The sequence below is a fragment of the Homalodisca vitripennis genome, chromosome 6, assembly GCF_021130785.1.
Source record: "Homalodisca vitripennis isolate AUS2020 chromosome 6, UT_GWSS_2.1, whole genome shotgun sequence".
NCBI lineage: Eukaryota > Metazoa > Arthropoda > Insecta > Hemiptera > Cicadellidae > Homalodisca > Homalodisca vitripennis.
The window spans coordinates 14,941,164-14,964,456 of record NC_060212.1 but is presented as its reverse complement, the minus strand read 5'-3'; the positions used below and the strand labels follow the sequence as shown (position 1 = coordinate 14,964,456).

At 34.8% G+C, this 23,293-nt stretch overlaps 1 protein-coding gene across 3 annotated transcripts in view; it reads right to left on the bottom strand.

The window, feature by feature from the left end:
- LOC124364131 overlaps positions 1-23,293 on the bottom strand; it is a 199,112-nt gene that overhangs the window by 123,562 nt on the left and 52,257 nt on the right. For all 3 annotated transcript variants that reach the window (XM_046819349.1, XM_046819351.1, XM_046819352.1), the window contains exon 2: positions 604-690. The gene's annotated coding sequence lies outside the window, so the exon portion shown is untranslated. The remainder of the gene's footprint in view (positions 1-603; positions 691-23,293) is intronic.

Sequence of the window (23,293 nt, the reverse complement as noted above, 5' to 3'; positions counted from 1 at the left end):
TTTTTGGGTTTCCTACGATATTAAAATTGTGAAAGCATAGGAGCACAATGTAAAATAGAGACAAAATATGAGTAAGCTACATCGTATTGTCACGTAAGAAGCTTTTTTGACGTTACATGCAACATTTCAAGTCTACAGCTACATGAATTACTACATTACATGTGAAAATGTAATGTGATTCTCCACAGTTTATTCACAAATTTATTTATTTTAAGATTTCCAGCCGTCATCATTTTTACCCATCAGACAAATCTAAATACTATTTTCTTTTAAAGAAAATAAGTTGTATTCCAATAAGCAGAGCTTCTCCTTCAGTGCAATGTATATATGTTCAATAACGCTCAGCCAAATCCTATAGAGTGACATGTACCGCCATGAACTCAATGTTGCCTATATAAAAATGAAGTTTCATGCAAAATTTCAACTCTGTAGATCAGACCGTTGGCGAGATATCGTACGAACAGATATATAGAGAGACAGAAATGAAGCCCCTAGAGTGACAGGCTTCGCTGACGCTCAGCCAGCAATGTGCAACTATCATAATGTAACAATAAATCACGTACAGGTAACAGATAAGAGTAAAAAAGTTGAAAGAGCTCTTACCAAGTTTATTATACTGTGTTCATTGGCTTCGGACTAACTCTCCCACAACTGTCATTAAAGGTCCAAATTCGAAAAGACAGAACGTATCTGAAACAAAGTAAAAATTTCAGTAGAACAGTAGAAAACACAACGAGGAAAATGCATGGAACGCACAAAATTTAAAGTCTAAGTTTGTAAGTTCATCGACGAGATTAATGTTATTTTTAATCCTTGTATACGCCATAGTTCTTAAAATGAGCGTGGTTCCCAGGGTATCCTTATTGTTATAAATACTTAGAAGGCAGGAGTAGTCCATACCAAGTAATAGGCTTCGCTAAGGTTTAATGAATGCAAAATGTTATTTCTGTAGCTCATTTCTTTATTGACAGATAGGACGATTGACAATCATACGGAAAAGAAATCTTTACATCCCCCAGCACGAAGCTCACCAAATACAATGCATCAACAAGCACCACCATAGAAATTATACTTTTCTAAGTAAAACGGAAGTTTCATGAAACATTTCAGGACTACAGATAAAATCGTTTTCGAGATATCTGGCCACGTGATACATTCACATTTTTATTTATTAAATTAGGTTTCATATCAGTGTTTAAATAATAAAAATCTACACACCAATTAAAATTGTATTAAAAAAAAATATGGAACCTGAAATTGATTTCATCCCATAAAACTTCAACTATACATTATTATACTTTGCTCACTTTCAAAATTCGAAGGATCTTACTTTAAACATCGTTTTATAAGTGGCAATATAAATAGAATGAATAATTAGTGTGCACATACATTCGTACCACTTCAATTACTTAATTAAAAAATATATTGCGCGTCACCGTTTTGTAGAATAAAATGTGTTCCGTATTCCCAAAAATATTGACTTAATTGGTATATCATTAGATAACCGTGGAAGAATAATGGAATATTGAGGGTCCAACAGATCCTACTCAAAACCGCGTGTATGTGTCTGTCCGTCTGTACGATAACACTCGATAGAAAGGTCCTTACAACTTGAAACTTGGTACATAGTTTCATCTTGATGCAAGCAAGATCTGTATTGATTTTGGGGTCAAAAGGTCAAAGGCCAACAGTCTTCTTAGCTGTCAGTTGGGTACAGTCTGTGAAGACTTTCCGTACATTCTGTTGAGTCATTCGATAATCCGTTTTATCAGTTCTTGTTAATCGATATTTTTGTCTCAAAGTTGTGTTAAACGTTGAGCTAAGTAGTATCATTGAGCAGTCATGTATTAATATCAATCTCAAGGTATTATGAAAATTATTCAAATAATTTGCACTAAATTATTATTTATGTGATTGAAAAACTTTTACTGCCCACAATACTAATATATCACAAACCCCCCCCCCCCCCAGAAGGGTTCACTTATGTAACCTACACTACGTACAGAAAACACCAATGAGTAACCCAAAGGATGCCAAGTGTAATAACCGAAAAAGTCGAGATATTGGGATTTTCATTATAAACCATACTAAAGGATTGACCGATAGATCAAGTTTACGATGAATGTTAAATAGTTGAATGCATGAAGGCTGTGTTAAAGGCTGTTGCTAGAATAACATGTACTAACCTAACCTAACCTAACCTAACTAACCTACTACCCTACCCTAACCTAACCTAACCTACCCTACCCAAACCTAACCTATCCTAACCTAACCTAACCTAACCTATCCTATCCTAACCAAACCTAAACTACTAACCTAACCTAAACTACTAACCTAACCTAAACTACTAACCTAACCTAACCTAAACCACTAACCTAACCTAAACCACTAACCTAACCTAAATCACTAACCTAACCTAAACTACTAATCTAACCTAACCTAAACTACTAACCTAATATAACCTAACCTAAACTAAACTAACCTAACGTAACCTAACCTATCCTATCCTAACCTAACATAAACTACTAACTTAACCTAAACTACTAATCTAACCTAACCTAACACACTCTGCCCGCTTTGACTGGAGGAGGCTGGGAAAGAGATTCTCCTCTTCTTCCAAATTGACATGACTGAGATAGAATGATTCTCATGGAAACTAGACAGGAGGCAGTCCCTTTCTCTAACCTTACCCGTCCCAAATATCCTGTCACTCCAGAAGCAAGCTCAAAAGTTTATTTATAGCAAAAAATACATGAATATCAAAGTGGAGAAACCAAGCATGTTTCAAAAATGTTCATACAAAAACCTTGTTTGTTGCCATTGTAACAGTCCAGAAAAGCATTAAAAACGAGAATAATTGTTATAAATTTTAAACAGTTTCTTCAATAAATTTATTGACCCTAGGCCTCAAGAGGCTTGCATGAGCTAGATGTTTGCAATCCTAAAAGAAATTGCTCATCAGAAAGGCTAAACGCACTTTAATCCTTGCATAATATAATGAAGATACAGTAATCCAACCTCTTCTTGTATCCTGTATCTTCCTTTCTTTAACGGTATTCCAGGAGTCGGTCAAGAACCGCTGGGAAGGATGTGGTCATCATGGCCGCCATTAAACCTTTTGGTAACCACAAGATATCAATTGTGATTGTTATGGCTGCTTCGATAACAACTTTTGAGCATGTTCAGAGTAACCTTTTTAAATATAGAGAAAAACTTACTACTTATCTATTTATCATTTTAGAGCTATGAGTAAAACGTTTCTAGTTTGAATTTGTCCATAAAAGGAAGCCTCAAATACGAAAAACAAGCTCCAATCTCATTATATACCAGTAAAAAATGATCGTCAGTGAAAGTGTTGATATAGTTAATTTTATCCACAGCATATTCCACGGTAAATTAATACTATAACTTGGATTTATTGCTATATACAAATTACTGGGCATGCAAAATTCGGAGCTTCGAGTCCAAGATTTAATGACAATTTTCACTAACATTAAAACAAAAATTTTTTATAATGTACATTGATAAGTTTTACGATCATTTTCTTAAGGTTTCACAACATTGTGGTCGGTACATATTAATGACTATTAACACATAAGAATCGAGCTGGAAGACTACATTATACCACGTATTTACACCCTAAGGTAAGCACATGTTCTAAATTGGTAATTAACTTATTTTATGAACTGTTAATAGCCATAAAACCGCTATAAAGATGGCATGCTTATATACGTCATTGCTGCAGAGTAGATCGTAAAACCACTTGCAGTTAAATGTCAGGAGTTTTTTTACACTCTCGGATGTGGCAATCTTACGACTAACCAGAAAGAATGTAGGAATTTCTTCGTAAACGACGTCAAACTAAATTTTGTCATGAATCAGATAAAATCCCGTTTATTTTAAGAATAGGTAATTGAACATGTATATAGCATTTCCACATAGGCAAACGTGGTACGAGGATCACAATCACACATCACAGGCTACAATGGAATACTAACAGGATTTTATTGTATATACTAATGCCTCCCCCACCTGACGAAGAGGATAGATTCCAATCCTCAAAACGTTGTGTTATACCTTTTATAACCTACAACGATCGCAAATGTCCGAAATCCTGTTACCCATTTCTCGTAAACTAAGCACCAATGTTTATAATAAATTTTTTGTCAATGCCCAAAGAAGAAATCTCCAAAAGGTCACCTGCGAGTTCGTAAACACTCTGAATATGTGAATATGTAATCAAAATGTTTTGCTACAAAATGCCGTACGCTTTCCATGACGACAAACAAGGAATTTGTCTCTCTAGAAGGAATTTACAAGACTGAAACCAGCGACTGAGCATCTTATTTGGTTTGTTAGTTATATCAAAGTCTCAAGACTTTGTGCGGCCTTGCTTTAGTTACAATCTTGTAACTCCTAGGAGTGAATGAAATCAAACAAATTTCGTGATTAAAACCTTTGGAAATTCAGATCAGCCTCAAAAACGCAGTTTTAATCTTCAGTTTCAATATTCTTCCGCTCATGTAATCCGAAGCTTGTCTACAGGTTATGTAACCATAATTTAAGTGATATTCCAATCATAGCTTGTCACAAAAAATCATAAATGGGTGATTTAATCACTGAGGAATCATTCAATCTTTAGGAATCAAAATGGCTGGACAAATCTTCCGTAAAATGTTAAAAACTAGTATTTTTATGAGACTGTGTATTAAAGTGAAAAAAGAACAACCTGTTTGTCTGATAATCTGATTTCCTATTCAATCAGACAAAGTAGATTTGTTCAAGGAACACGTTAGGTTTCTGGACCACGTTATTGAGCACAATCACATATCAAAGTCAACCGAGAAGATTAGCACTATCAGGACCATCAATCAGTGCCCTCCCATCAATTGATGAGTTAAGAAAATTCCTTGATTACGTCACTTTATTCCGAGAGCTTCTGCTAAGCCTAAAACGTACGTGAGAAATTATAATTTTCAGAGGTGCTCCCAGTGCGTTGAGACCTTCACTAAGAAGAAGATTAGTAGTGTATTCACTTATTTCTATTTTACAAGTTCAAATAACTTTGAACCTGCCCTCGTGGCAGAAATTTTGTTATATGTTATTTCCATTCCCATTCAAAGATATCTTAGACATAATAGAACCATCTTCAACCTGTTCAAGAGAAGCATTAGCATTATTCTTTATGCTGTTAATATTATAATTTCTATCATTAATTTGATATATCATTAATAACAATCATTAACATAATATATCATTAATACAAATGTTTAATCAGACTCACCCAGATGTTCTAGGCTCAATTAGAAAGATAAGGATATTTCTTTCAGATTTAATTATGAAATAATAATTACGAGATTAGCTGTATGTATTCACTGCTTTAAAGAGCGACACAATTAGTGAAGTAAATCAATTTTCATGATAATGTAATTTCACAAAAATATAATCTGTAGCTTACTCAAGAAAAATTTCGTAAAAACTATAAAAAGTGACTCAAGTGGAGATTATATCCAAGTGATGAATTTTAAAGGTACTATTACACAGAACAAAGAATTAAATAACCTTTTAATGATCCGTGAAAATCATTAACCACCTAAAAACCCCCAAGAATATGTAGTAAAAGAAAACCTGTCCTATAGTAAATATTGGAAAATGAATTAGTCGATATTTATTAAATGTTTTAGTTTTAAAACATTTAATCGTCACCGACCATTTTTCATGGTTAGACCACCATGCATATGTTTAACCACAATTTCAAAAATCCTTATGTGTTACGTGAATTACTTAACCAAGAGCAGCTCCTGTAGGTAAAGTGGTATTTCACTTAGCGAAAATCACTTAGCTGCCTATAGACTAGTCGTGGCTTCCAAAAAATTGAAATATAAGGAACAAATTCAATAAGAACTGCTTTCTCAGAAAATTAATGTTTGTGAATAATAAAATGAATGATATATTTTAAAAATTTTGATTTCTGACACGGAACCAGCTGGTTATCAATGAGTACAAATCGCCCACACAGACGGACACTATTCATGGTATAATCTAACCTGCCCTAATCTAACCTACACTAACCTAACCTACACTAACCTAACCTACACGACCCTAACCTAACATAACCTTACCTTACCTAACCTACCTAACTAACCCAACCTACACTAACCTAACCTACACTAACCTAACCTACATTCCTAACCTACACTAACCTAACCTACACTAACCTAACCTAACATAACCTTACCTTACTTAACCTACCTAACTAACCCAACCTACTCTAACCTAACCTAACCTAACCTTACCTTACCTAACCTACCTAACTAACGCAACCTACACTAACCTAACCTAATCTAACCTGACCTAACCTACACTAACCTGTACATGCGTCACCGATTTCCCGAACTGGCTTAAAATTTTAAAAATGTTTCAAGAAATTACTGTGTAAAGATTGCATATCCAAAGATGGGTCCAGGGAGTCAAAGCCATCAATCTGCTATATAGGATGTCATACACAAATGATTAGAGGACATGTTATGGAGGGAAGGTAGACGGGCATGTGGGGGAGGATCTCAGGGGGTAGCAGCCCCTATTAGGGATTAATTGGGCAACACAAAGCCGAGACAGGTCACAAGGACGTAGGTCAAGCATTCGCCTCTCCACAACCCACAGAAATGTCTCGACGGAATGTAAAACCACAATATATTTAAGCTATTATAAGGTGTCTTTTGTATACTAACATTAAGAAATCAATTAACGTTGATGACCAGAACGGAAAACCTTGCTCCGTACTTACTATACAGTTAAAGACATGACATTAGAAATATATCAAACATAGTTTATATTATCTGTCTAATTAAAGATAATTTATAAGAATTGAAAAAGTAAAAGAAAATTACCTACTGGTAAATTAATTATTTTCTAGAGTGTAGATATCTTTGTTCTTCTTCTAATTAGTAAAAGAGCCTCGAGTTTTATTGGAATTCTTAGTGGAATAATCTTAGAAATATCCACAAATCTACTTTTGGACCACAGATTTGTGGTTGGAGAATAGAATTCTCTCGGAAAGAGCAAGACGGATGGTGTTTTTACGCTGAGTAAGCCGCTGCTTTCTAGCTGGAGGGAAGGCGAGGAAATGGGATTCCACAGAAGTCTTTCAAGAAGCCCAAGTATTGATTACCCTCTCTCTTTCCCTCTCCTGCTCGCCACCAGTCTGCAAGGACCCACGCCAACTTCTCCAACAAAGTCTGGAAGCATTTCAGCGGAATTTTTTGTCGAGCGAGTTCCTTCAAGTTGTGCACAAGGGAGCATTTTTGCTTTAAAAGTCATCAAAGGCTCCGGCTCCAAAGAGGAGAAAAGAAGCACCGAACGAATATTTTGTACCAGTTGTGTTTCAAAATAAACCGCTTTTAATTTCTTAAAATTTTGTTGACCCATAAAAACATGGAACAGGGTTTTCAGGATATTTGCAATCGTTCAGTGATACAACAAATCTGTAACATTACGTTTCGATATCTGCAATCTGATCTCTTCTTCAGGTAAATGAATAACCTAACACATAATTACAAACTGGGTTACAATAATGTTTATTTTGGTTCAATTTATTTATGGCAAATGTCCGGAAACATCCTTCACAATCCTTCCATCAAAAACAAACTTGAAACAAATAATGTATATGGCTATTTTGGTACATATTCCATATAAAGAAGAGTCGCTTTGAAGCTTTCAAAAGACATTTCGAGATAATATACAGTATACGAGAACATTTGCAGGAATTTCAAACGAGACCCTTAAGGTTTTAAAGTTAACAAAAGAAAAAGCCAGATTTTTGCTCAATGACCATGAATGTTATTAATTGTCACGTGATATAAAAGGTACCATATGTCTTTGTGTTACTGATTTTTTTGTATCACTGAACGATGGCAATTTCCGGAAAAATCTTGCTTTTTTCATGACATAAGAGTATTGTCAACAACTTTGCTATCCAAAACTTGTGACAGTAATTGCACACGTTTTACATATAATTTATACTAAAAATAATAAGCCAATCGTGATTGTTATATTTATGTTATCGGAATTATGAATACATCAACTGAAATAAAGTAATACAGTTTTGTAATTTGTAGATCACGAGGTAGGTAATTTACTTGTAATTGTTATGGCGTTTATTCAGCCGTTATATTCGACTTTTGAACAACAGCAAAAGAACTTATTTTCGGATGACAAGGCGAATAACCAAAATTATTTCAGCTGCTGTTAAACAATAAAGGGTATTTTGTGTTAAAATGATATAAGTAACATTTAAACATATTAATTCTAGAAGTGGTTAGCAGAAGACTTTCATTTCAATCATGTTTGATAATAGATAGAATGTTTATTCCATTTTTCCACGGGTTTACACTCTGCAGCTCACGTTTTTGGTAATTATCTGGATTATATTATTTTATTCAGTATAAATGTATAAAATAATTACTAGGCATTAAGTATAGAAATAAATTTGTTGAAAGATAAGTGGATTTTACGAGCACTTTTTGTATAAATAATCCATTTAATATGCTAATACTGGCTGGTAAATAAATAAGGTCTGCTCGTATTATAAACATTTATTCACCAATTAAAGGTTATAAACAATTATTATTGTTAAATTTTATACAATACGATGTCCTAGATATCGGAGGTCAAAACTAGCCTGTTTCCAATTCGTACGTAAAGAAATTCTTTCCTATCTTGACTGATTCTTGATTAGAGGCGTCTGAAGCTCACCATTTAGAGGCTTGAGTGTCAGAGGCTTTTTACTTTCGTTTCAGGATGTTCAATATTGACAAAATCTTATTCCATATTCCTAATCGTATTAATAGACAGTCGTCCATCCACTAGAAGCACTGAAACTTTCTTACCACAGCTTCTGTCCTTCCTAGTCCAGTATTCTAGACACATATAAGGCACACGAACTCTTTGAAGAAGCATATGCTTGAGAGCGGTGAAGCATTTGGCCTCAACATTTCGACAGGATCAGCCTTTATAAGGCTGCCAGGCTAAGGCTGAGTATGCACTCCATTGAGCGTACACAATGGAGTATGACGAAATACTCAATGGTCCCTACACAATGCGAAATGACGGAACGGGGAAAGATCGTGGTGACGTAGTTACGTGCACTAGGGAAAGTCTGAAATTGAAACTTATATATACTTTCCTTCCAACTATACGGATGGTTGGAAATATATTTGAAATTGGCTTTTCTGACTCGCATGTATTTTATGGATATGCATTGCACCCTTTCAAGAATTTGACATCTAATGGTCTTTGAGCATTTTCTTCCGAAGTTAATATCCGTGATTTTAATACTGTTTTGTTTTTGACTAATTGAAAAATGTAATACAAGTATTCGACTTTAATAATGCTTCAGATGGCGTGCCCAGGGGGAGAATATTGGCTTATACAACACCCCCCTCCTTCCACCCCCCAAATATTGTAACTAATAATGTTATCGATGTTTGAAGTTCCTGACGTGACTCGGTTTTGTCCTAAGATTCCCTCCTCAAAAAAACGTAAAACCTAAACACGCCACTGCCTACTGGGTAAATACACCAAACAGCTGTGTGAAAATTTATTTGAGCATCACCAATTTCTCTCTTAGTCATGAGTCTAGCTTGAAGCACAGATTCTTCTGTATAGCACGTTTAATTAGTCTGTATATAATATCTTAATTACATACCTTTATAGTTAGAAATGTATTATATTGCTTTATACCAATATAAAACTTTTTGTTCATCGATTTATTGTTTGGTATTGTTATTTATTTTGATTTTAACGTATTAAGGCTTCTCTTCAACAGATGTTTGGTAATTAAGGTTAATATCAATGGCGATCTAAGTCATATTAGTTTTGAAGAATAGAACCTATAATTGAAATTCGTTTAATCACACAGAGGTGAAAGAAATATTAATGTATGTACTAATTTTGACAGGGATTTTTTGAGTCAACTCTCAAAATATTTCAATGTAAGATGAGAGAAAAAAGATCATCATTCTTATAAAACGCTTTCAGATGACGAAACCCAAGTGTGAGGTTGCTCACCTTACAGGTTCTCCAGCTTTATACCTTCCTGGCTAATAAGGGAATCTTCACAAACATCTTCTAGCTGATGTCAAACTAATCACAATAATACTGGGTAATCTGTAAATATGTTATTATCACTTTTACTTAGAAAATTCTTTCCCTTCTTTGTTTGAAGTTTGTTTTGGACAATGGAAGGATTGAGAAGGAAGCAGGATTTTTTCCGGACATTGCCATCGTTCAGTGATACAAAAAAATCAGTAACACTAAGTTTCGAAATCTGCAATCTGATCTCTTATTCAGGTAAATAACTATCCTAACAAACTAGGTTAAAATAAACAAATCATACCAGAACGTTGTGATACGCCTATTTGAGGAATCACATCCACCATTTTGTGTGTCAACTTTACTAAATCTAAAACATGTACTTAAGAAACTGTAGACTGCAGTCGTAGGTGGTTTGTCGACGAATGCGTATTGTGACCTTTATGCTTTAGTCCAGTTTTAATAATTAATGTTGTGTTTAGTATTTTATTAAGTACATGTTTTAGAATTAGTGAAGATGACACACAACACGGTGGTTGTGATTCCTGGCTTACGCGTGCCACAACGTTCTGGTTTTACTTGTTTTATTTTAAACTAGTTTGTAATTATGTATTAAGTTAGTTATTTACCTGAAGAAGAGATCAGATTGCAGATCTTAAAACGTGGTTTTACTGATTTTTTGTATCACCGAACGATGGCAAATGTCCGAAAAAGTCCTGTTTCCTTCATGCTTTCCCTGTTAGAACTAGGATTTCTTAAAAGAACTTCGATGCAGAATGAAACACCACCAGATTTTCTAAATGATGACTTTTCAGGATAATCATTTTAGTGGGAAATAGGAATTCTCTAAGCTGATTTCCTCTTAGACCTAGAGAGGGATTTACAAGTTGCCCTTAACACGCGAAGATGTGAGTGATAAATAGCGCAATGGCTTCGTTAGACCTCCTTCTACGGCTTCGTCTGCAGGCCCACTTGCGGCTTCCGCCAACGCTCTTGTTGGAAGCGAGAGAGCCTCCCCACCGCTCTCAAGAGAGAGGCCTGCGGAGGCCATGAGCAGGAACGGCGAATGCTGCGGTGGTTATGTGGGACATTCTTGTACGGCTTCCTCGGCGGACTCTAGCCGGGCTTCCGTCCTTGGCCCCAGATGCCCGGTCACCTCCTCGGTTCAACGGTCGGGTGCAAATTTGGCAGAGAGTGATAAGTGCGTAGCATTGTGAGTGATTTCTCCATCTAGTAAGATTCCTATACCTTCTTTATAACCTTTCCCAAGTAATTAAACTAAAGAGATAATATTCCCAAATAGTGGCACCTTCAACACCAAGTTCAAAATACATTTAATCTGTCATTCATACCAACTTGCTAATTTTGTGATTTTTGGACACTGCAGTTGTAATGTTGGCTTGGGACTGCAAAAGGTTAAAACTATTGCTAATAAATCGAACGTTTCTGTGAAAAACCTTAGATTTATTTATTTGGAAATAAATTTGTTATTATAGTTTCTCTCCCATTCTTCATTCTCAAAGGAAGAACCGGATAAAACATTCTAGTTCAATTGACCGCTCCATGCATTTACCATACAGAATCTTGAATGTTTCCATCATCCCATCTGTTCAAAAGACAGTTCAAACATTACAAACTTAACAATTCTGTGTGCTCTTTTGGATTTTAAAATTGTAATTTAATCGGTATACATCACATACTTATATGCAAATATACCACGAGAAAAAATATTCAATGAGGTAACGAGTCTCATTACTCCCAGTTTTCTACTTTACTTATTTTTATATTGTCTCATTCAAAATATCAAACAAATGTCCCTTATCATATCGTAGGAGTCAACTGCAATAATATTCTTCAATTGAAACTTGTAATCGGAAGATACTTATTTCATTGTTCGTGCAGTTACATAATAATTTAACGAAATTTGTTGATTTCAAAAGAAATAGCTAAATTGGGGAAAATTAAAATAGTAAATAAATTACAGAATAGCAAATATCCTTTACTCTAGCGGTAGTAATTTGCTGCTACTTTACTGCTATTCCATTTCGTTTGGCTTCCGACATTTTATCTTTGACCAAATATCAAAGTTTTTCCATTGATACTCTATCAGCTCAGAGAACGATATTGTCAATGTCGTCAATGATGAGCGTTAGTGAAGCCTATCACTCGAGGGGATGAAACAGTTAATTAATGTCTCTCTCTCTGTATATGTCAAGAACGAATTGACCTACATATTTCCGTTGAAATTTTACGTGGCACTTAATTTATACATGAGTTTTATGATGGTGTATGTCCATCCACAGAATGTGGCTGAGCGTAACTAAAGCTGTACAACTGATTACGCTGGCGTATTTTTTTCTGCGAGGTGATGTAAAGTTCACTTCTTTCTGCATGTCTGTAGAATATCTTAAGAATGAAATTAAACTTTAGCGAAGACTGTTACGCTGTACGTAGCTTGGTGTTTTCCTACCTTGCTTCTTCGAACATTCCATTCTTAAAGTAAATAGTAAAGTAAATATGTCTTATTTTACTAGGCGAAGTTAGAGCCCTCTCTAATACTTAACCAGGGGACCAACGGCTTAAATGTGACTTCTGAAACACCACCAACGGCCGGTCAGGCGGGCTGCTTGCAAGGACAGGATCGCTCAGCGGCCACCCATCCAAGCAGCAGCCACGCTCGACGTTGCTTGACCCTGTTATCTTGCGATAACCGTTGTACTCGTTACACTGCGCCATTGGCAATCTTCGAATTCATATAGATTTTCGTGGAGGATGGATATCGGAGTTGAAGAATACACCGAGCAAAGTCAGAGAGAATAGTAGATTAAAGATAGTTTTACATCCCAGTTCTTCTGAAAGATCATTACCAGTAGACAAGAGTATGAAGAATTAAAACAAATTGCTGAAGACATTTATGTTTGAAGCTACAAGTTCCCGATCTATTTCAGCGACTCAGGAAGTGTTTTAGAGAGAAGGATTTCACCTGCAGCTCATCGACAGCTCGCCCCACAACGTCACCAGGAGTGCTTGGGGACCAATCATCTTCCATGGCTAATCAATCAGGGCTAATTAATATTGAATATCTACTTAAGCAGATCCCATTACATAAATTGGGTCCATGTGAACGGTACAGCGTGTAACATCTACTTATAATATCAACCAACAAAAATATTTTATTAAAAGTTTGTGTAATTGACTAATACTTTTACCAAAAATACTAAAACCATTGTTGGTGATTATTTCAAATAATTACTTTATCACTGTTTGAAAAACTTTCATATTACATCAACCTTTAGGTTTACAATGTGATAAACATAGAACATTTACGAGCACAACATGTGATATAACTTATTTATGTCAAACTTTATATAATAATGACTTCATACATATTTCGCTGTGTTTGCAACTGTTTATTTTATTATTATTATTGTGTTTACTCTCTAGTATTTATTTTTTAATTATTTACGTCATAGTTTCCTTATCATTAATTATTGTTACAAATGCAGTTTCAGTATCTTGATATCAGGTTAATTGTTATAAGTAAAATTAGTACATGTATTTAGTTAAGTGAATCACGTGGTTGCTCCTACAATAAGTTCTATATTTTTAATACTTACAATTTTTTTTTAAACTTTTTAATATGTACATATATATTTTTGTACATGTTTTATCTTAAAGTCTCGACTATTGTAACCAATTATTATAGACTTCTTTGATTTTTTTCTCTTTCAGTACTTTATGTAATCGTTACTGTTTGCAAATTGTTTTGTCCGATAAATAAATATAATTTTCCTTGCCACAAGAAACGGAAAAGATCAAAGGGAACTGCCCCAATATCCGAGGTCAAAGTTTGAGGTAATGTTTGAGCATAAGAGACAGCGATTTAAGAGCTGGTTCTTGTGAAATGGTGTCGAGTTTTCCCTTATAAGAACAGTGTTAAACCCCACGCACTTTAACACAATTATTTTTTATCATAGTGATATGGGAGGCGTCCCGTTTTAATTATTCATTAGTACACATCTAAAAACATTTTAGTCTTGATTTAACATGTATAATTTTTAGTATTTGTACTGTAAAATTTGAAAAACTAAGTATTCTGAGTAATTTTTAAAAATATCTAAAATTATGGATGCATATTTATTACATCTTTAAAATGAAACAGCTCCCATAAACCCAAAAAACGTGTATGAGGTTTAAAATAGTTTTTATGAGATTATGATCAAGATTGCCGCCAATATAACCCTCTATTAAACTTATTAATTGCTTTGTGAATGTTATTTTTCGAGCAAATTAATTCTCAGATTAAATGCAAATAACAAGCAAATCAGCTCCAGCTCATATTACCCTCCAGGTTAACTTTAAACTCTGGTGAACTTAAACTTGTGGTCCATGACGTCACCACGGCTAATTGTCCTTCTTAGCAATCTTTAATTTCCCCGTCAACTTAACCTATTGACCAAGGTGGCCTGCAATCTTGATTTGTGTTCTTCTGAAGAGATCCAAAAAAGTCGTTGACGAAGAAGATCAAAATGAACTTAGATTTGCCATCAGAGCCACCCTAACAATTGTCCACTTGATGGGGCAATGACAATGCCTCTTCACCAAGATTACACTACATTCTGTAGTCGAAATGATTTTAAGAGTTAATTTTGAGCTTCTTCGTCGGCGACTTTTTTGGATCTCTTCAGACGAACATGACTCCAGATTCCAGACGCTGCACTAAGAAGATGATGAACTTGAGCTAAACTCAACGCTCACATTCAATCAACCTTTCCCACCATAGCTACATTATGTATACAGGGTGATTCATGAAGTTCTCCCCCCACTTCTACAGCACATTGTACTAGTAAAAATAATGAAAAAAATGTTATATAAACATAGGTCCGAAAACGCTTCGTTAGCGAGTTACAGCTAGCGAAAGGTTTCGCCTGAATTCCTGGTAAAGAGTAAAATAAAGCCATAATGAACTTTTGGAAAGGTTAATTAAGTAAGAAATATCGTGGATTCTTATGTATTTTTACCTGATAAAGCTAAGAAAATAGGTTTCAGAACTGTACCTGTAGTATTTTTTGAGGGATTCAGGGTTAAATGCAAAAAATTAGGGCAACGAAACAATGTTTTTTTAAGTTTGATGTACAATAACTTTGTTAAATTGGTAATAAATAACATAAAATCAACAAACATTAATTGTAGAGAATTTAATTCTGAGAAAATTGATATAATCAAAGTCTAAAATAAAACAGTAATAAGTACCAAAAAATCGATTTTATTCAGTATAACACATTACTAGCTGTAAAGAAATACCGTACGGTATTTAGTTAAAATAAAACAAAAACAAAATGTTTGTTCCTTAATGATGAGATAAATGAGAAAACAAGATTAACTGTTAAATAAATTTGTTTGTAAATAAAAATATCACGTTTTATTACGTTGTATTTTTTTTTTTAATAAAAATTTACATCAAATGTTTGAAAATAAATGAAGCAAACATTTTCCCATTATTGTTTACTAATCATCGAAATGCAATTTTTTGTTTTATTAATTTCTAAGTTGGTAACGCACGAATAACAGCTGATCAACAATGGTATTCTGTACTGTTACGTTAGAACTGTGTATTAGTGGTGTTTTGCAAGCTACAGCAGGAGATCGGGTTCTGTGAATCGTGTTATTAAATGCAATTTTTCTGTGAGTTATAATTCGATTGTTTATTCAGTGAAAAAAAAATGCCTTACTTATTTACATCAGAGGAATACGCTGATATGGTTTTTTATTTTGGGTTACTGTAATGGTAATGCTAGAGCTGCTGTAGAAGAATATGAACTACGTTACCCTAATAGGAGGATTCCAGATACCAAAACAAATTTCAGGAACTTTTCGTACTCTTCGGGAAACAGGATCACTACCAAGTACTAGAACCAATTATGAACGAGCTGTCCAACTTGATGATGATATTGTTATTAATGCTGTTCATCGCAGTCCAGGTGTAAGTTACACGACGTATTTCTAGGCGGATAGGAGTTTCGCAGTCAACGGTGTGGAGGTCACTTAATCGAAACAAATTTTATCCGTTTCATAAACAAAAGGTTCAACATCTACAGCTAGGGGATGGTCCGCTTCGCTTGGAGTTTTGCAACTTTTTGAATATTAATAATCAACTCTACAAGCGTATTTTGTTTACGGATGAGGCACAATTCACTCGGGATGGTGTCAATAACTTGCACAATGAACACTCATGGGCAGAAGAAAATCCACATGAGGTAGTGGAAACAGAACTTTTAACACCGATTTAGCGTCAATGTCTGGTGTGGCCTTTGGCACAATCGGCTGATTGGACCTTTCATATTACCTGGACGCCTAAATGCTGAGTTCTATTTGCATTTCCTTCAAGAAGAGTTGCCGCAGCTGTTAGAGAATGTTCCTTTACATCTCAGACAAAATTTGTACTTCCAGCATGACGGAGCAACCTCCCCACTTTTCACGTGCCCGTTTCTGCTTACTTAAATCATCAATTTCCTGGACACTGGATTGGTCGTGAAGGGCCTCACCCATTGGCAACCAAGATCACCAGATCTATCTCCATTGGATTATTGCATCTGGGGATGGATGAAAGACATTGTATACAAGACAAAAGTGAATTCTCGTGATGAATTAATTGCCCGTATTATGGATTCGGCTGTGCAGATACAGGGAAGTCCTGAAAAATTAAGAAACGCAACAAAAGCAATACGCAAACGTGCTGCAAAATGTATTGATAATGATGGCCTCATTTTCGAACATCTATTATAAAAAGGTGCGTACGGTTGGCCCAACCTGATTAATTTTGCTTAAAACTAGTAATGTATTATACTGAATAAAATCGATGTTTTGGTACTTATTTCCCATCAGTATTACTAACTCAGTATTACCCATCAAGAACCCATTGACAAAATAACAAGACCTGAAGATATACACATTTTTTTGGACATTTACCACCGTTCAGTGATAATGCGTTTCGAGATCCGCAATTTGACTTCTTCCCTAGGATAAAGCGTAGACTTTTAGAGTAGATCGATAGATCTCTTCTACTGTGGGAGTTGGTGGGGCTCCCCAAATGTTAAAGGGAGTTGCTAGGCTAGACATAAGGGCGTGCCACCCCTGCCTGCTTTGTCTGGAGAAGCTGGTAAAGAGCTAGACATCCCTCTTCCAAGGAGACATGACTTAGATTAATGTCCAAATCCTTCCTCATGGATCTCGAAAGGAGATCCATGGCCCCTACTCTAACCTTACCCATCCAGAATATCCTGTCACTCCGGAAGCAGCACTAAGGTCATTTTAGGACTAAGTGCAATTTCTCAGCTTCTTATCCTAAGAGGAAAAACAAACAAAAAACAAAACAAAATAATTCAGAACTAGTTGTCCAACAAACAAAAAGTGACATCAAAGTAGTTAATTACTGAATAATTTGTAATCTGTAAATAACAAACTTTACGGTGTAAAAAAGGTCAAGTAAGACTTCTGTTTATTACGACACTTGGAATAGTCACGCGTGTCAACGTTGTTTCCTTGACACACTGATTGAAAACTGGCACTTTATTCTGGGGACCTGAAAAGGTCATTGCCCAATTTAAACCAGAGCCCACCTTTGAACTTTCAACAACATTCTAAAGTCTTAAGAAAAGTTTTTATGACAAAATGCTCTTTTTGAATACAAGGAAAAGCAATGCCCTTTTGTTTGACACATTTCTATCAAATTTATTGATATTTTGTAGATGTAAACACACATCTCATTATATATGGCAATAATGAATACAGCCTTGATCAATCCAAAAACAATATATTTTAACTATATTGGCCTACATTTTTCATTAAAAGTATCCACAAAATGTCCATTTCTCTCAGTTTGAGAATTAATAAACTGTGGAGGTCTATCTGAATGCCTGTGTATATTTTTTTTAAATAATATATTACTCTCTTGGAACTGAATACTAATTTCGTAATGGAAATTTCTAGAAGTTCATTTACTACTCGTTTATATTTGAAGCATCAGTTATGTTATAGAATCTGAATTTGAAGATAATTTAAGTTTTTTTCAATATAACAACTATTTTGAAGCTATGCTAGCAATAAGTGAATTTATAAAAACAACAAATTTTTTATGTCACACCATTTGTACAATCACATTTTTGCCCATTGAATTGGGTTTCATATGAATGTTTTAATGATAACATTTACCACAAATGACGTTGTACGTGTTGAAATAGTTAGGCTATACATCACATGTTGAATATTTCCAAGTGTAATTTGTTATTTATTCACTCGTTGCCATCATTGTTACCCATAAGACCAACGTACAGATGTTCACTAACGCTCAGCCAAATTTCATAGATGGACATGCACGATCATCTGACACGGTGTTCCTCATGTGGAAATGAAGATTCATGCACAATTTCAAGTCAGTACCTTTAGGACAAACATAGAAATAAATTTTATCCCGCCCCTCGAGTGTTGGGCTTCGCTAACGCTCAGCCAATCAGAAATCTATTGACTGTTCTAAAGAATAACATTATTAAATGCACGTGTGTCTGATATAAATGAATTTTTAGATAGACAAGGGGTTTTTGAAAATGCTACTGAGAACAACGTGTGTCTACAACATTCTCGTCTGAGAGACGTGGCTCGAGATGGTAGAGTCGCTTCTCACAATCCGGCGACCGGCGAAAATAGCTTAGCCTCGGCTGGACCTACACCACACAGCAGACTTCGGTGGTCACCTTTCTGCCTAATTATCTAGGGGAAGGCCAAAGACCCAGACTGAACACAATTGAAATCTGAATCCGTGTTTATGATTCAAGGTTAAATTGACTAACTCTGGCGAAAAGCCGTCTTAATGTTCTTGGACCATAATTAGTCATTCAAATTACCTTTTTAACATAAATTCAGTGGTATTAGTACATTCGTGATGGAGCCGTTATCGATCCTGTTTTTAAATGGAAGCCTAAGGCCAAGCAAAGAAAAACTACTGGTCTAATGATGTCTTGTGTGACAAAGAAGAAGCTGTATTTATTTGTCGAGTACTAAATTTGGTTCAGAGACCTGACGATTAAACATATTGTTTGAATCAGTGAGACCTTACTCAGTCGTTTCATGAGTAAAGTTTGGATTTGAAAATGAATTAATGAAGAAGACTTAATGCGTTTAATATAGTATTTACTTGACATTTATATTCAAAATGGAAGCATTCCTAAAGAAGCGTCCATTCAGCTTTTCGTCTAATTTACATCACATCAAGATCACATATTTTTGCAGTCAATGATGTGTGTAGTGATGAAAGAATATTTATGCAGCAGAGAGAGCAACGAATAATCTAGGGTAAATATCAATGATCACATATTGTATCAGAGACGTTTTAGGTGGGTACATGACAAAATGGTAAGGATTTTCGTGTAGTGTATTATGGTCAACATCTACAGCTAGGATTAAAAAAAAGAAAGAAACAGCAACCGATTGATGCAATGTGAAGAACGCCCACTTAAAAATATTCATCCTCTAGTTTTACATACTAACAGCAATAGTCTTCCTAATAACTATATTTAACTTACCACATAACACATGGATCAATAAAGTGTAATCCGAAATAGTTCAAGTGAACCAGAACAACGAAGAATAGTAGGTAAGGAGATCTGACACTAAACACAAAGACTATACGCAAATGGCAACACGATTACTAAGAATTTAAATACCATTTCACATAACATTAATTTTGTATACAAGTCCTTAAAAGGACAAGGCAGTACTTCAGAAGGATTTAAAGAGTAAATGTAATTCCCAACAATCCGTAAATTTCAGTACATATTCTACCATTAGTAAAAGAAGAAATCCATAAAAAAATTAAGAATTGCAAACCATATTTTTCTACATAATACTTTTATAATTTATGAGTTTTTGGTCTTTACAATCAGTTTTAAATTTTATTCTAACTATTTTATCAAAGGTTTTTTTCTATTGTATATATATATATATATATATATTCACTTCGAGTGTATAAAAGCAGAATTGCTCTGTTATATCAATTATTAAACTTCTTGATACAAAGTTCCTTTAATATTTCGGCTTTTTGCCGTTTTCAAAAAGGTATAATACAAAATAACAATACAGCAACAAAATTTACAAAAGTAAATAAATAAAAACTGACATAAATAAATAAACAAGAATTTTTGAACATGTGGTTAACACCAAAGAGAAATAAATAATATCATGAACAGAGAATGAATTTAGAAAAATAATATATAATAAAAACAATTGATCATTTCATCTTTTATTCAGACCAAAGGGTACTTTTGATTTTAATATTAACTGATGTGCCTGTTCTAAATTTTCTAAGTCAATTTTGTTTCTATCTTCGGGTACTTTGCAAATACCTGTCAGTGTATAACATTGTTCAAAATTTTGTTGGTGGCCTAATGCGTGTTGTGAAACCAATTTTTCATCCTGTTTTTTAGACGAACAACGATGATTATTCATTCTTATGTGCAATGGATTTGTTGTCAATCCTCTGGGTGGTTTTGAAAATGATGACGTAAAATTTATAACAAAATATTTTCCTGGTTTATATAAAACAAACAATATTCTAAGAACGGCACACAAAATTCTTGAATCTTCACCAATTACTAAAAAACTTATTTTCAAAACCACCCAGGCTAGTGTTTCGTAGAAATACTAATAAATAAGGCTATTGCCATTTATACAATTTAATGTATATATATATATATATATATATATATATATATATATATATATATATATATATATATATATATATTTTAAAATTGTGGAGAAAATAAAAAATGTCTTTTATATTAAAACCTGGTGACTTCCATAAAGCATACAAAGCAGACAATTAAGGATAAATCCTGGTATTGGATCTCTCAAGCACCTCTGATGGAATTCTAGGACACAAATGCTTGGGGGAGAAACATTTTTCCTCGCATAGTTTGTTAAAGATGCTTAGATATTACAACACACCTCGGGTGTTGGATACTTTGCAAGCGGGAAGACTCTCCAGGTAAACAATCTACACAGGTGTCCGAGTCTGAGCAGTCATCGAGACTAATATATAAGGCTGTGAAACATTATGACGCAAAACTCAACACCAAGCACACGTTGTGGCATCAGATTTCTGACGCGGCTTATCTGCCGCTCTTATCTCGTCGGGGTAACCACTTATTGAGCCTGTTAATGAACCACCACCACCTGGTGGTAAATAGGAGGCGGCTATTCAGCTTAGGTATATAGCCCGTGCTCCTTTTCAGGTAGGAGCTATTGCGGTCGCGTTCCTGGAAGAAAGGTCATTCAATATGTCCTCAATGCTGAACGAAAATGTTCTCTAGGTGGAGGATGTTTAAAGAATGTATAAAAAGTACAGATTCTCAAGGTCGTGGGGGCCATTTTCATTGATTTGCGTCCTTTCGAGGACGTGAGTTGACTCTTCGGACTGGGCGTTCACAAGGGGCTAGAAAGAACAATGGCGGGCATATAAAGGTCGTTTGGCAGCAAGGTTTATTGAAGGTCTTTGAGAGTGGGTGGAATAAGAGCATCTCTACCTGACCCAGATATTCGAGGAGTGTGATGACTCCTAAGAGCATCTTTTCATGATTGTTAACTTCCAGACCTCGAGGTGCAGATTTGGGAAATTCGAGACAGTGATATTAATCTCACCTCCTTCTGCAGAAGATGAAGAAGAATCAAGAAAGCCTCCACTGGTCGGGAAATACTTACTCATCGACAACCTTGGGTCAGACTTTTGCTTACCCAAAGAAGGTAATTTAAATCGAGAAATGAAAAGAAAGAAATAATGTCGACTAGAGTGTTTTCACGCATAAACTACTCAACCGACTGTACTGAAAGTTTACATGGACATTCTTGCGGTTTCTAGGATGTAAATAGGCCTATTCGTATTTCAAAAATCTCTCCAGGCTACGCCCCATAGGTCATTAAGTTAACGAAAAATGCCATCTTGGTCTCCATAGTTGTCTAATAGTAATAGAATGAGCCTGTCAAATGTAGTCAACTGTTCTGTGTAAACATTAACTATTATTTTTAATTTATAGTGAGTAAATTTTCTAATAACTAATCCTGACGCAGATTAGGTAAGTACCTACAGCTATTAGGTAAGTACTAATCTACCTTAGTAGAAAATGTCCTAAAACATAAAATGGTCATAGTTTGACTCAAAAGACTCCCTTTTAAGCAGCCAATAAGAACTATGCTAGATGAATTTCGCTGAACTGTTCTTCTAAACTAATGTACCAATTCCAGCTCTAAATGCTCCAAAATATTCAAAAAATGTATTCTAACCTTTACTATATATTTAAAGGATGTCATGAAACCTAAGTTATCTTTAAAAAAGTAGGGTTCTCACTACTGTACGTGTACGTATATACCTTTTTCATGATCAGGAGAGCATGGCAAAATCAGCTTTGGAACAAAAACTACTAGGACTCGAGTAAATTAAAATGACCATAAACATACACTTTTCCATGTTTTCTTGATCGTGGGAAGAAGACAAACTCACTCGAACCAGAAGTTTCCGTACAGTTGCAAAACCTGTGAAATTGCTTGCGAAAACGAGGAGTAATTGCTAGTCATGATAATAAATTGTACCGTTATTTAGTTGTATTTTATACAATACATATTTTCGCAACCCTGTTACTCGTTACTGGTTAATTTAAGTTACATCAGATGTTCTTGGAAAGTCTTGGCGGATTAATAGCTGCCGTTCCTGCTGCTGAGCAACATCTCGCGCGCCTTGTCCGTAAGTAAAATTTATATTTCGTATTATAAATTCGCCCTTCCATGTAAGACATCTAATTTTGAATGTAATATAAAGTAAAGTTGTAAATAGTAAAGTAACTTACCATGGTTAATGTTTTATTTGGCAGATTAATATTGATAATAGTGTGGTGATGTCCTTCTGACGAGACCACGTTTCATGAATTTTAATATATCTCGATAAATGGCTAATACCGTCGTGATTTTGTTTTAGGCGAGTTCAACCGAGTCTCTGATTTCAACCTAGAGTCTCTGAGTTTGATTTTAACCATAAGTACAACTTCTAATCTACTAATCTTCACTTTTCCGACTACAGCTGCAATGTCGAGCCAAGATGCTGACGCCCACGCTCTTGAGTCGACATCTACATGAAGGGAAGCCAATTTTAAAGTTT